Genomic DNA, 11,192 nt, shown 5'->3' on the forward strand with positions numbered 1-11,192 from the left:
GTTGTGTGTTTGTTTATTCTACATTGGCTAGAGGTATAGGGGGAGGTTTGAGATCTCAGAAAACATGTTTAACCTCACCGCATTTTTGCGCCTGTCCCAAGTCAGGAACCTCTGGCCTTTGTTAGTCTTGTATGTTTTTTTTAATTTTAGTTCTATTATATATTTCGGAGTTTAGTGTGACGTCCATTTTCACTGAATTAGTACACATTTTTGTTTAGGGACAAGCTGAAGCCCGCCTCCGGGTGCGGGATTTTCTCGCTGCATGTGTTGAAGATACATTAGTGGCCTTGGGCTGTTTTCTTCTCTTTGGTCGGGGTATTGTCTCTTTGACATATTCCCCATTCCCATACTCAATTTTATGTTTGCACTGATATTTCGTTTGAACGTCAAACTAGTATTTCTCATAATAAAAGAAACTTTTAAAGCACGCAAACAGATGGAAATATGGTAAGGTTTTTTACAAAAAAAAATTAAAAAAAAACGTATAGAAGGAGTTATTGTGGTAATACATACATGAATGATCAATGTGCAAGAGTTTAATATGTAATGACATTTCACACCTTATTAATCAATGTTATACAAGTACTGCACGAATTGAGTAAACAATGACATACCACATCTTATTGATAAAGGTTATAAAGTATTGCAGGAATTGAATAAACAACCATAATGATTTTTAAATCTAATTGTTAAACGATGAAAAAAATCCTGCATTAATTTTACAAAACAATTGCATTTCACATCTTATAGTAGACGTGTTAGGAAAGGGGTTTAAATACTGCGCTGATGTTAAATACCAATACCGATACAAGATTTAAGTGTGAACTTTCTCAAAATGCTATTGCACTAAAAAGTATCCCGGCGTAGTATAATAGTTTACGTTTGTGGTGTTTGATACAATATAAAGCGAACAGTTAACGTCGACTCCCAATTTTAAGACGTGCATTGGCCTTACGTAGATCTTCATACATTCATACATTAATTTGTATTTGTTTAATTTAAGAGTGCAAAACAAAACTTAACAAAAATATATGTAAGAGTCAAGAATGGGAATGACGGATTCTACGGCCACAAGTCCAAATATATATATTAAGCGATATGATTAGAATATGTTTAATAGTTAAATAACTCAGTTTGTCACTCCACAATATATATGTCCTATTTCCGTTGCAAAATATAGTTAGCATGCATTTTGTGTCCAGGGATACAAGGACGCGTATATATGTGTGGCTTAAACAAATCAGTACTAATCTGAACACATCGTTATATCTATATATAAAAAAGTGGACACAAGTGGATACAGTGCTATTTCTATATAAAACTTTAAGAAGCAGGGGGCTACAGAAGAAGGTTGTCTTGCTGCGCATCGTTTTAATGTTCAAGAAAACCACTTTCCATGAGCTATATGTGATTCGTATTGTCTACTACTTTCTGGGTATGAATGCAATGAATGGACAGAGGGACGAAAGAACGGACGGATGGACCAATTCGACCATCACTATATACCGTCCAATTTAGAAAGCGAAGTGTATAGTGAATCTAAGGCAAAACAAAATGAAGCAAATCGAAAAAAAAAAAATGCCCGACATATAATTTAGCAGACTTTGTTTTGAAAGAGGTGAAAATGAATATTCCATTTCCAAAATAACGCTACTTTCAACAATATCTCAATTTAATTGTGGTGTACTGTTTTGTTGGTGGAGGAAGCCGTGGTAACAAGAAAAAAAACTACTTCCGACCCTTCACCGAAACGTATATTTAACATGCTTGATAATGTCCAAACGTTGTAATCTTTTAATACTTAATTCGATAACTTCTCTTTTCCGAAAAAACTAACTGATAAAAGTTGATAGAAGGAAAATGTCAGGGCAAAATTTTGTATGTGAATAAGAATGAATTCATTTAACATTATATAAAATTGTCAGTGACCTTTCTAGATAAAATAAAAATCTAAAGATAATCAAATTGAAAACGCTTTTGTTTCAGTCTTTTTTTAATTGTCAAGTACACACATTTCTAGTTTGGTTTATTTTTAGATATTTACGCTACTGTGTAACACATTTCTCTATTCTAGAAAATGATATAAAAAAAGGAGATGCGGTATGATTGCCAAAATAGACAACTATCTACCAGAGACCAAATGGCGTAAATGTTTGCAACTATAGATCACCGTATGACAGACCCCCAACACGGAGCAAAACCATTCCCGCATATAAAAGCTAAGAAAGGCCCCGACATGACAATTATTTTTTAAATAAATTTCAAACGAACATTTTGAACAAAGATTGATGTAGAGTAAAACATCGGATTCGAATGTGGTTTGATTCCTTTTTTTTTCTATTCATTTATTTTGATCACTTTGTAGATTTTCCTTGTAGTCGTTCAACAAAATAGTAAGAAATGGGGGAACAACCGAACGATCTTAAACTTAATCGATCCCTACTATGAGACAATGCAAGAATAATGTTCGTGTTGTTTTGCTGGATCCTCGTCCGTGAATTGCGGAATAAATTGTTACTATTTTATTCTTTAAAAATCATCTCAGCATTATCAAACAAACCCATACAGGTAACTATAGTGAATGATTATCTGCTTTTTGAGATGGTCCCCACTATAGCCTGTAGTGGTATTGGTATTTAACATCAGCGTCAAAATCGTATTGACTTTCCTAACACGTCTAATAAAAGGTTATAAAAGTATTGCAGGAATTAATTTATCAATGGCAATTCACACCTTATTGTTAAAGGTTTTAAAAGTATTGCAGTGATTGCATAATCAATGGCATTTTACACCTTGTTGCTAAAAGTTATAAAAGTATTGCAGGAATTTATTTATCAAAGGCAATTTACACCTTATTGTTAAAGGTTTTAAAAGTATTGCAGCTTATTATTAAAAGGTTTATAAAAAATAATGCAGGAATTGAGTAAGCAATTGCATTTCACACCTAATCATGATTATTAAATGTAATTAAAATTCTGAAGGGACTGAATAATCGATGACATTTAAAACTTTGTATTAAAGGTTACAACAGTACGGTAGGATTGACATAATCAATGACACTTCACATCTTATTGTTAAAGGTTATAAATATATCTGCAGGAATTGGATAAACAATGGCAATCTACTGTTTATTCCGATTAAATGTTATAACAAAACCCTGCAGGAATTGAATAAACAATGGCATTCTACTGTTTATTCCGATTAAAGGTTATAAATATATCTGCAGGAATTGGATAAACAATGGCAATCTACTGTTTATTCCGATTAAATGTTATAACAAAACCCTGCAGGAATTGAATAAACAATGGCATTCTACTGTTTATTCCGATTAAAGGTTATAAATATATCTGCAGGAATTGGATAAACAATGGCAATCTACTGTTTATTCCGATTAAATGTTATAACAAAACCCTGCAGGAATTGAATAAACAATGGCATTCTACTGTTTATTCCGATTAAATGTTATAACAAAACCCTGCAGGAATTGAATAAACAATGGCATTCTACTGTTTATTCCGATTAAAGGTTTTAAATATATCTGCAGGAATTGGATAAACAATGGCAATCTACTGTTTATTCCGATTAAAGGTTATAAAAAAACCCTGCAGGAATTGAATAAACAATGGCATTCTACTGTTTATTCCGATTAAAGGTTATAACAAAACCCATGCAGGAATTGAATAAACAATGGCATTCTACTGTTTATTCCGATTAAAGGTTATAACAAAACCCTGCAGGAATTGAATAAACAATGGCATTCTACTGTTTATTCCGATTAAAGGTTATAAATATATCTGCAGGAATTGGATAAACAATGGCAATCTACTGTTTATTCCGATTAAAGGTTATAAAAAAACCCTGCAGGAATTGAATAAACAATGGCATTCTACTGTTTATTCCGATTAAAGGTTATAACAAAACCCTGCAGGAATTGAATAAACAATGGCATTCTACTGTTTATTCCGATTAAAGGTTATAACAAAACCCTGCAGGAATTGAATAAACAATGGCATTCTACTGTTTATTCCGATTAAAGGTTATAAAAAAAACCTGCAGGAATTGAATAAACAATGGCATTCTACTGTTTATTCCGATTAAATGTTATAATAAAACCCTGCAGGAATTGAATAAACAATGGCATTCTACTGTTTATTCCGATTAAATGTTTTAATAAAACCCTGCAGGAATTGAATAAACAATGGCATTCTACTGTTTATTCCGATTACAGGTTATAACAAAACCCTGCAGGAATTGAATAAACAATGACATTCTATACCTTATTCATATAAAGGTTTTGAAAGTATTTCAGGAATTGAATAAACGATGCCATTCCACACCTTATTCGTTAAGGTTATTAAAGTATTGCAGGAAATGAAAACAATGGTAGGTCAAACGTTATTATTAGAGATTGTTAAAATATTGCAGGAATGGAATACACAAAGGTATTTCACGCCTTTTTCTTAAAGGTTATTGAAGTATTCAAACAACGGCATTTCACACCTTAGTGTTAAAGGTTATAAAACTTATATTACTGTTAAATCATTGCATCCGGTTTTTTTTGTTTTTTTTTTTTTTTTAATGGGGGCGGATTTCAAATTGCATAGTTGTAGCATTCGAAAGTGAAAGCAGCATATGAGCTAGAGTGAAACAAGCAAAAAACTGTCGAAATGATCCCGAATTTGAATATTTTAAAGTATTTGTAGTATACTTAGAAAAGATTTTTACCACTTTTATATGCATCCATAAAACAGAAAAGTTATTCAGTGCTTTTGAATGCAATTTTAAATTATGATTGCAACTTTTAGATGATGTTTTAGTAAAGTTTTGCACTTACAGACGTCATTAACAATTTCAAATGATTGATTGATTGAGTTTTGGTGTTTTAACGCCACTTTCAGGACTATTGGCGATATTGGTGGCGGAAGCCACAGTGCCTGAAGAGAATCGCCGACCTTCGGCAGGAAAACTGGCAATCCTAGTCATCTTAGATTCTAGTCGAACGCACCTGCCACGTGCGGCACTCGAACTCAGTCTCGTTGTTGACAGGCTAGTAGTACAGTAGAAGAAATACTTAGACCACTCGGCTACCGACTACCCCACCCCCCTAATTGCATATTGAAATGTTGCTTCTTAAACACGATATACATAGCTTAACTTTAATACTTGTGACTTATAAAATAACAACTAACAAGGAAAGATCTCGAATTGTCCATATTTTGCTTTTCTTGTAAAACTAGAATAAAATTTCAAAAATATTTAAACCGACATATTTTATCTATGTGGGTTTTTATTAGTCGTATCAGTAAAAGATAATTACTTACCAACAAAGTAAACAAATCAGACCTATTCGCCTACGTCTAATTTATCATGAGTAAACACTACCGTAACGTTATCACAGTATGCGTGTTACCTGCCTGTTAACGACAATCAGCTACTTACAAGAAAAAAAAACATTCCGTTTTACCTAGATATAATTTGGTCAAAATATTAAAATAAGTTTTATATAAAAATGGAAATTAGCATGCAATATATTCTATGATTTCTACACAGACATAGCTTCAATAATATACGTCATCAGCGACAAAAATATGTTTTAAACAGTTTTTCAAGCTTTGCCATACAATGTAAGGATTGTTGCATACACATTTATCAATTATGGAATTTTGGCGGGGTCAATACGTTATAGATGGACCTGTTCAGATTTTATTGCCCGAGGACGAAGTCCCAGGTTCAATATCTAACAGGTTCATCTATGTGACCCGCCATGAAATTTACAGGCTTATGCGGGAGGTATAACGTCAATTTGAAAAAACACTTTTATTTTCAAGGTTACGTGTAATTCTGTATGGGGACACTCAAGTCTATTTCTATGATAAATTTAGAGTGTGGATAATTAGGTAAAATAACGATTACAGGGATCGTTAGTACTTTCTTTTTACAACATATATGACAGTGATATTCAAAATAAAAGAATGATCACTGATCATAGTATGAAGGGCACTCAAACTGGTTAAAAAAAGCAATCAAATTGCACAGTGGAGTAGGGCATATTTGTTTTTGCTTAAAGACGTTCACTGTATAAAACTAAAAGCAAAATACAACTCCTCTCCTTACAATGTTCTTACAGATAAACGGTTGATCGATTAGGATCAACTATTTAAGGAATATTTGTACTTCTCGTTTCACCAGGTTTATACAATTAATTAAGAAACTATTGTGACAAAGATACACATAGAACTTTTTAATAATTATCTAAAGTAATCTAAAATCGAACAATTATTTTAATTTGATACATTTTAGACAAATCTTTAAAAATTTACAGTATACATGTTCTTTTCAATTCTGAAAGATCATCAAAGTAGATAACGCATAGCGCAATATCAGTTTGTAAAATTATAAGTTCAATATATTGCCAGTTGACTAATTTACGTATATAATAAAATAGTAAGTTTTTTTTTAAATTATGCATTTTTAAGATCCAGTTGAAAAGTCTGTCGTCAAGTACTTTCAATAAAAATTTGTTATTCGAACACACCTACTCTCTTGTTGTGACTCATTAGAAAGGTATTTCACTTGAACCATATATATCCTTTTTTACTACTGTGATTTTTTGATGTTATAAAATCAAACTGTAACCTTAATATATAAAAATAATAGAATCTGAAGCGAGATGATGTATCAAATATTTTTGCTTTATACGTTTTCAAGACAGAATATTCAACTCAAACACGCCTTAACATAAAAAGGTACACTCGACTTTCTCTTTTCGGTGCAATCGTTGCCCATTTTTTTTTTTTTTTTAAATTTTCCCAAAAAACTTTAGCCGGGGGTAGAGATGCAAATTAATGCTTTAGAAAGATCAATCTATTATCTTTCTGTGGATTTTTTTTCCCGAATTTACGCTTATGCACAAGAGATCCACTTGGATTTGTACCTGTCACAATCGACTGCTTTACGAAAATTTGTCTATAATTTGAGAATTTACAAATATCTTGACGCTCCATACTATAATTCAAGTAAAAACACATATACTAGTATAAGATGCATAAAATCCTATATTATGCACCTTTGTCAAACTTTTAAAGCCCATAGAATCAGATGTTAACAGTTCAAATATACCAATTTGGCTTTTTTACCTTCTCTAACAAAGAGTTCCATTTCTTTTGTTTAATTTCAATTGGGTTTCCGCCTGTTCATATTCAAAATTTTGTTTAAATAATTTGTAAGCTAAACCTTTTGATGAACAGTCAATATCTGCTCTCCATTTCTGTTGAAACTGATCAAATAACTTTTGTTTAAACTAATACCCAACCATTTAGAATTAAAATTTCCTTGTGACAACCACATATTGCTATATCCACATCTATCTAATGTATCTTTAACGTATTTCAACCAATCTGACCTTAATTGGTTTTCAGAATTCTTCAAGAACATGTATCTGTATACATATTATTTTAGCAATCCTATTATCATACCTATTTACAATTTTTGACCAAAAACTAACCATACGCAGCTGGATATATAAAGACATGGGATAAATACCCAGTTTACCATAAATCATAAAAAATTTCAAATGCACTCTTTCTATAATATCAGTATTATTGAAAACCCAAATCTCACATCCATATAGTAAGAGTAATTTTATCAAAGAGATCATATTGAGTTGTGCAACCTCCCCTTTTTCAATACTTCGTACATTGCTTTATTTGCTTTTCGAACTAAAATTTTCTCAGCACTCATGAAGCTACCTGTTCTTGAAAAATTCAACCCGAGGTAAGACAATTCGTGAACTATCTCCAATGCATTACCATCATATATCAAATTAATATTATACCACCAGAAAAATTATGATTTTAGTTTTATTAGTGTTTACTTTCAGTTTCCATGTACTGCAATAATCATGGAATATATCTAATTGCATGCAACTGTAGATCAGATGCATTATCAGAAAATAACACTGTATCATCTGCGTACAATAACACAAAAAGTTTTAAGTAGACATCAAACTCATCCTCTATTTCATCAGTAATACAATTTGAACCACATATATTTCTTTCTTCAATATACTGCTGAGGATCGTTCAAAAATAATGAGAATAGAAATGGAGACATATTTTCACCCTGTCTTACACGTTTATTCATTTGCATGAAAAGTATACTGACATTTCACCATTATTATATATAACACGAGATTTAATACAGTGTACATACTAAAAATTACATTATACATTTTACCGTTGATATCATTTATAAGTAATTTATGCCAAATACCCTTTCTCCAAACAGAATCAAAAGCTTTAGCAAAATCAACGAATGCACAGAATAATTTCTTTTTCTTATTTTTCATGATACTTATAAGCATGTGAGTAACAAATAAGTTATCTGTAGTTGAAAAACCTTCTCTGAAACCAGCTTGATTTTGACATAATAAACAAAAATCATCAGAAAGTTTATTCAATCGTGAATTCAAAATAGAAATGAATAACTTCTCAAAGCAGCTTATAACTGTTTTAGGTCTAAAATTGCTAGGAACTTGTGTGTCTCCTTTATTCTTATACAAGGGTATAAACATCCACACTCTAAATTTATCACAGAAATATACTTGTATGTCCTCATACAGAATTAGACGTAGCGTTGAAAGTAAACAACGTTTTTCTCACATTGACGTAATACCTCCATAAGTCTGGAAACGTCATTGCGGGTCACAATTATAACGTAATATTATTAATCGAATATTTTTAAGGATTTTTGATTAGTTAAAACTTGATCACATGTACATTTGTATTTGATCAGTTTGCACGCCAATACAGTTGTGTATAGCTTTTCGTAGGTCAAAAACAGCATATTGCACAGGGCATACAGCATGTTACTAAAAATAGATTCTAGAAATCCCGAATTTTACATTGTTCATGCAATAGTTGTTGATTAATAATATAACAATTGTAGCCTTTGGTTAAGGTCAATACGATGTTATATCGACCCAGAGAAGCATGTCGACCTCGGACTTCGTCCTCAGTCAATATGCTTCTCTTAGGTCGATATTATACAATTATAGCCTTTGTATGAGGTCGATACGAGGTTATATCGACCTAAGAGAAGCATATTGACTGAGGACGAAGTCCGAGGTCGATATGCTTCTCTGGGTCGATACAACATCGTATTGACCTCAACCAAAGGCTACAATTGTTATATTATTAATCAACAACCATAGCATGAACAATGTAAAATTCGGGATTTCTAGAATCTATTTTTAGTAACATGCTGTATGCCCTGTGCAATATGCTGTTTTGACATACGAAAAGCTAAACACAACAGTATTGGCGTGCAAACTGAGCAAATACAAATGTACATGTGATCAAGTTTTAACGAATCACAAATCCTTAAAAATATTCGATTAATAATATAACATCGTGTTGACCTCAACCAAAGGCTACAATTGTTATATTATTAATCAACAACTATAGCATGAACAATGTAAAATTGGGGATTTCTAGAATCTATCTTTAGTTACATGATGTATGCCCTGTGCAATATGTTGTTTTTGACCTACGAAAAGCTAAACACAACAGTATTGGCGTGCAAACTGAGCAAATACAAATGTACATGTGATCAAGTTTTAACGAATCACAAATCCTTAAAGATATTCGAAAAATAATATAACCTCGTATCGACCTCATACAAAGGCTATAATTGTATATTGACTGAGTGAAAGTCCTTAATTCATATATTACATATGTAAATAGTGTATTATGGGAATGGACTTCAATGTTCTTTCTGTGTATTGTACATGGTATTTTGCAAGATTTTTTAGTATTGACCGTCACTATATATATATAAATAGAAACATAGCATCCATATATACTCTTAAAATATCATTTGAATCACGTGTTCGTAATATCCAATTGAAAAAGAAGAATGCAATACCATATGCAATATTGTCAAATATTATCACTCGTAGAATAAATATAACACTCGCAAGCTCGTGCAATATGAAAAAATCTACTTTTGACAATGTTCACCAATATTTCAATATGTTCCACGTCCAGCTTTTTACGGTAATGCTATTATTTAAACTAAACAATTTATAAATTGTCCTTTTAAAATTCCTCTTTGGCTTGACAGTGGCGGATCAAGAACTTTTTATAAAAGGGGGCACTGACTGTCATAAGAGGAGGCCCCTCTACAGTCATGCTTTAGTGATTTCCTATATAATCAACCAAATTTTTCCCACAAAACGGGGGAACGGGCCCCCTGGCAGTGGCGGATCAAGAACATTTTATAAAAGAGGGCACTGACTGCCAAAAGAGGGGCCCGCTACAGTCATGCTTCAGTGAATTCCTATATAATCAACCAAATTTTTCCCACAAAAGGGGGCCGGGACCCCCCGGATCCGCCAATGATTGATCAACTTATTGCTAAAGGTTACAATTGCAGTATAGTTTTCAAACATTGTATCTGGTATTTTGGGGAATAAATATTAATCCGCTAATTCATTGATTGAAGCATGATTTTTTTTCATGTTTTTGTCTGAATTGAAATTCTGCGGAACGGGTAGGCCCTGGAGACCTTTCTGTAAATATGAAATATATTGCAAAGTACAAACACCAATATTAATCAGTGTAGTTATTTCATATTCGCAGATTTAGTCAGTGTAGGGCGGCATTATTTCATATTAGCAGATTAACTAGTATTGGGCGGCATTATTTCATATTAACAGATATACTCAGTGTAGGGCGGCATTATTTCATATTAGCAGATTAACTAGTATTGGGCGGCGTTATTTCATATTAACAGATTTACTCAGTGTAGGGTGGCATTATTTCATATTAGCAGATTTAGTTTTTTGGGATTCCTTTCTTAACGATCTATAAAATTGCCTTGCTAGTGTTTGTGTTTGTGTTTTGTTATAAATTATATAATTATTTTTTTTAATTCCTGTATTCTTTGTTTTGTAATTTCTTTTATGTACTTTGAATTAGTTCATTGATCCTAAAAAGGAAAAATGATTGCAATCTAAAAAAAAAACTATTTTAACTCCGTCACATGACCATGTGCCAGTCCCAAGTTAGGGACATCGACACAAGTTATGATATGTCGCATCCTTACCACATTATTTGGTATTGTTATTTGAAGAAGTTGGTGTTGATGGCAGCTCTTCATTCATTTACAACTCTTTAAATTGACTGCGATTTT

Source organism: Mytilus californianus, unplaced genomic scaffold, assembly GCF_021869535.1.
Source record: "Mytilus californianus isolate M0D057914Y unplaced genomic scaffold, xbMytCali1.0.p SCAF_2, whole genome shotgun sequence".
Classification (NCBI taxonomy): domain Eukaryota; kingdom Metazoa; phylum Mollusca; class Bivalvia; order Mytilida; family Mytilidae; genus Mytilus; species Mytilus californianus.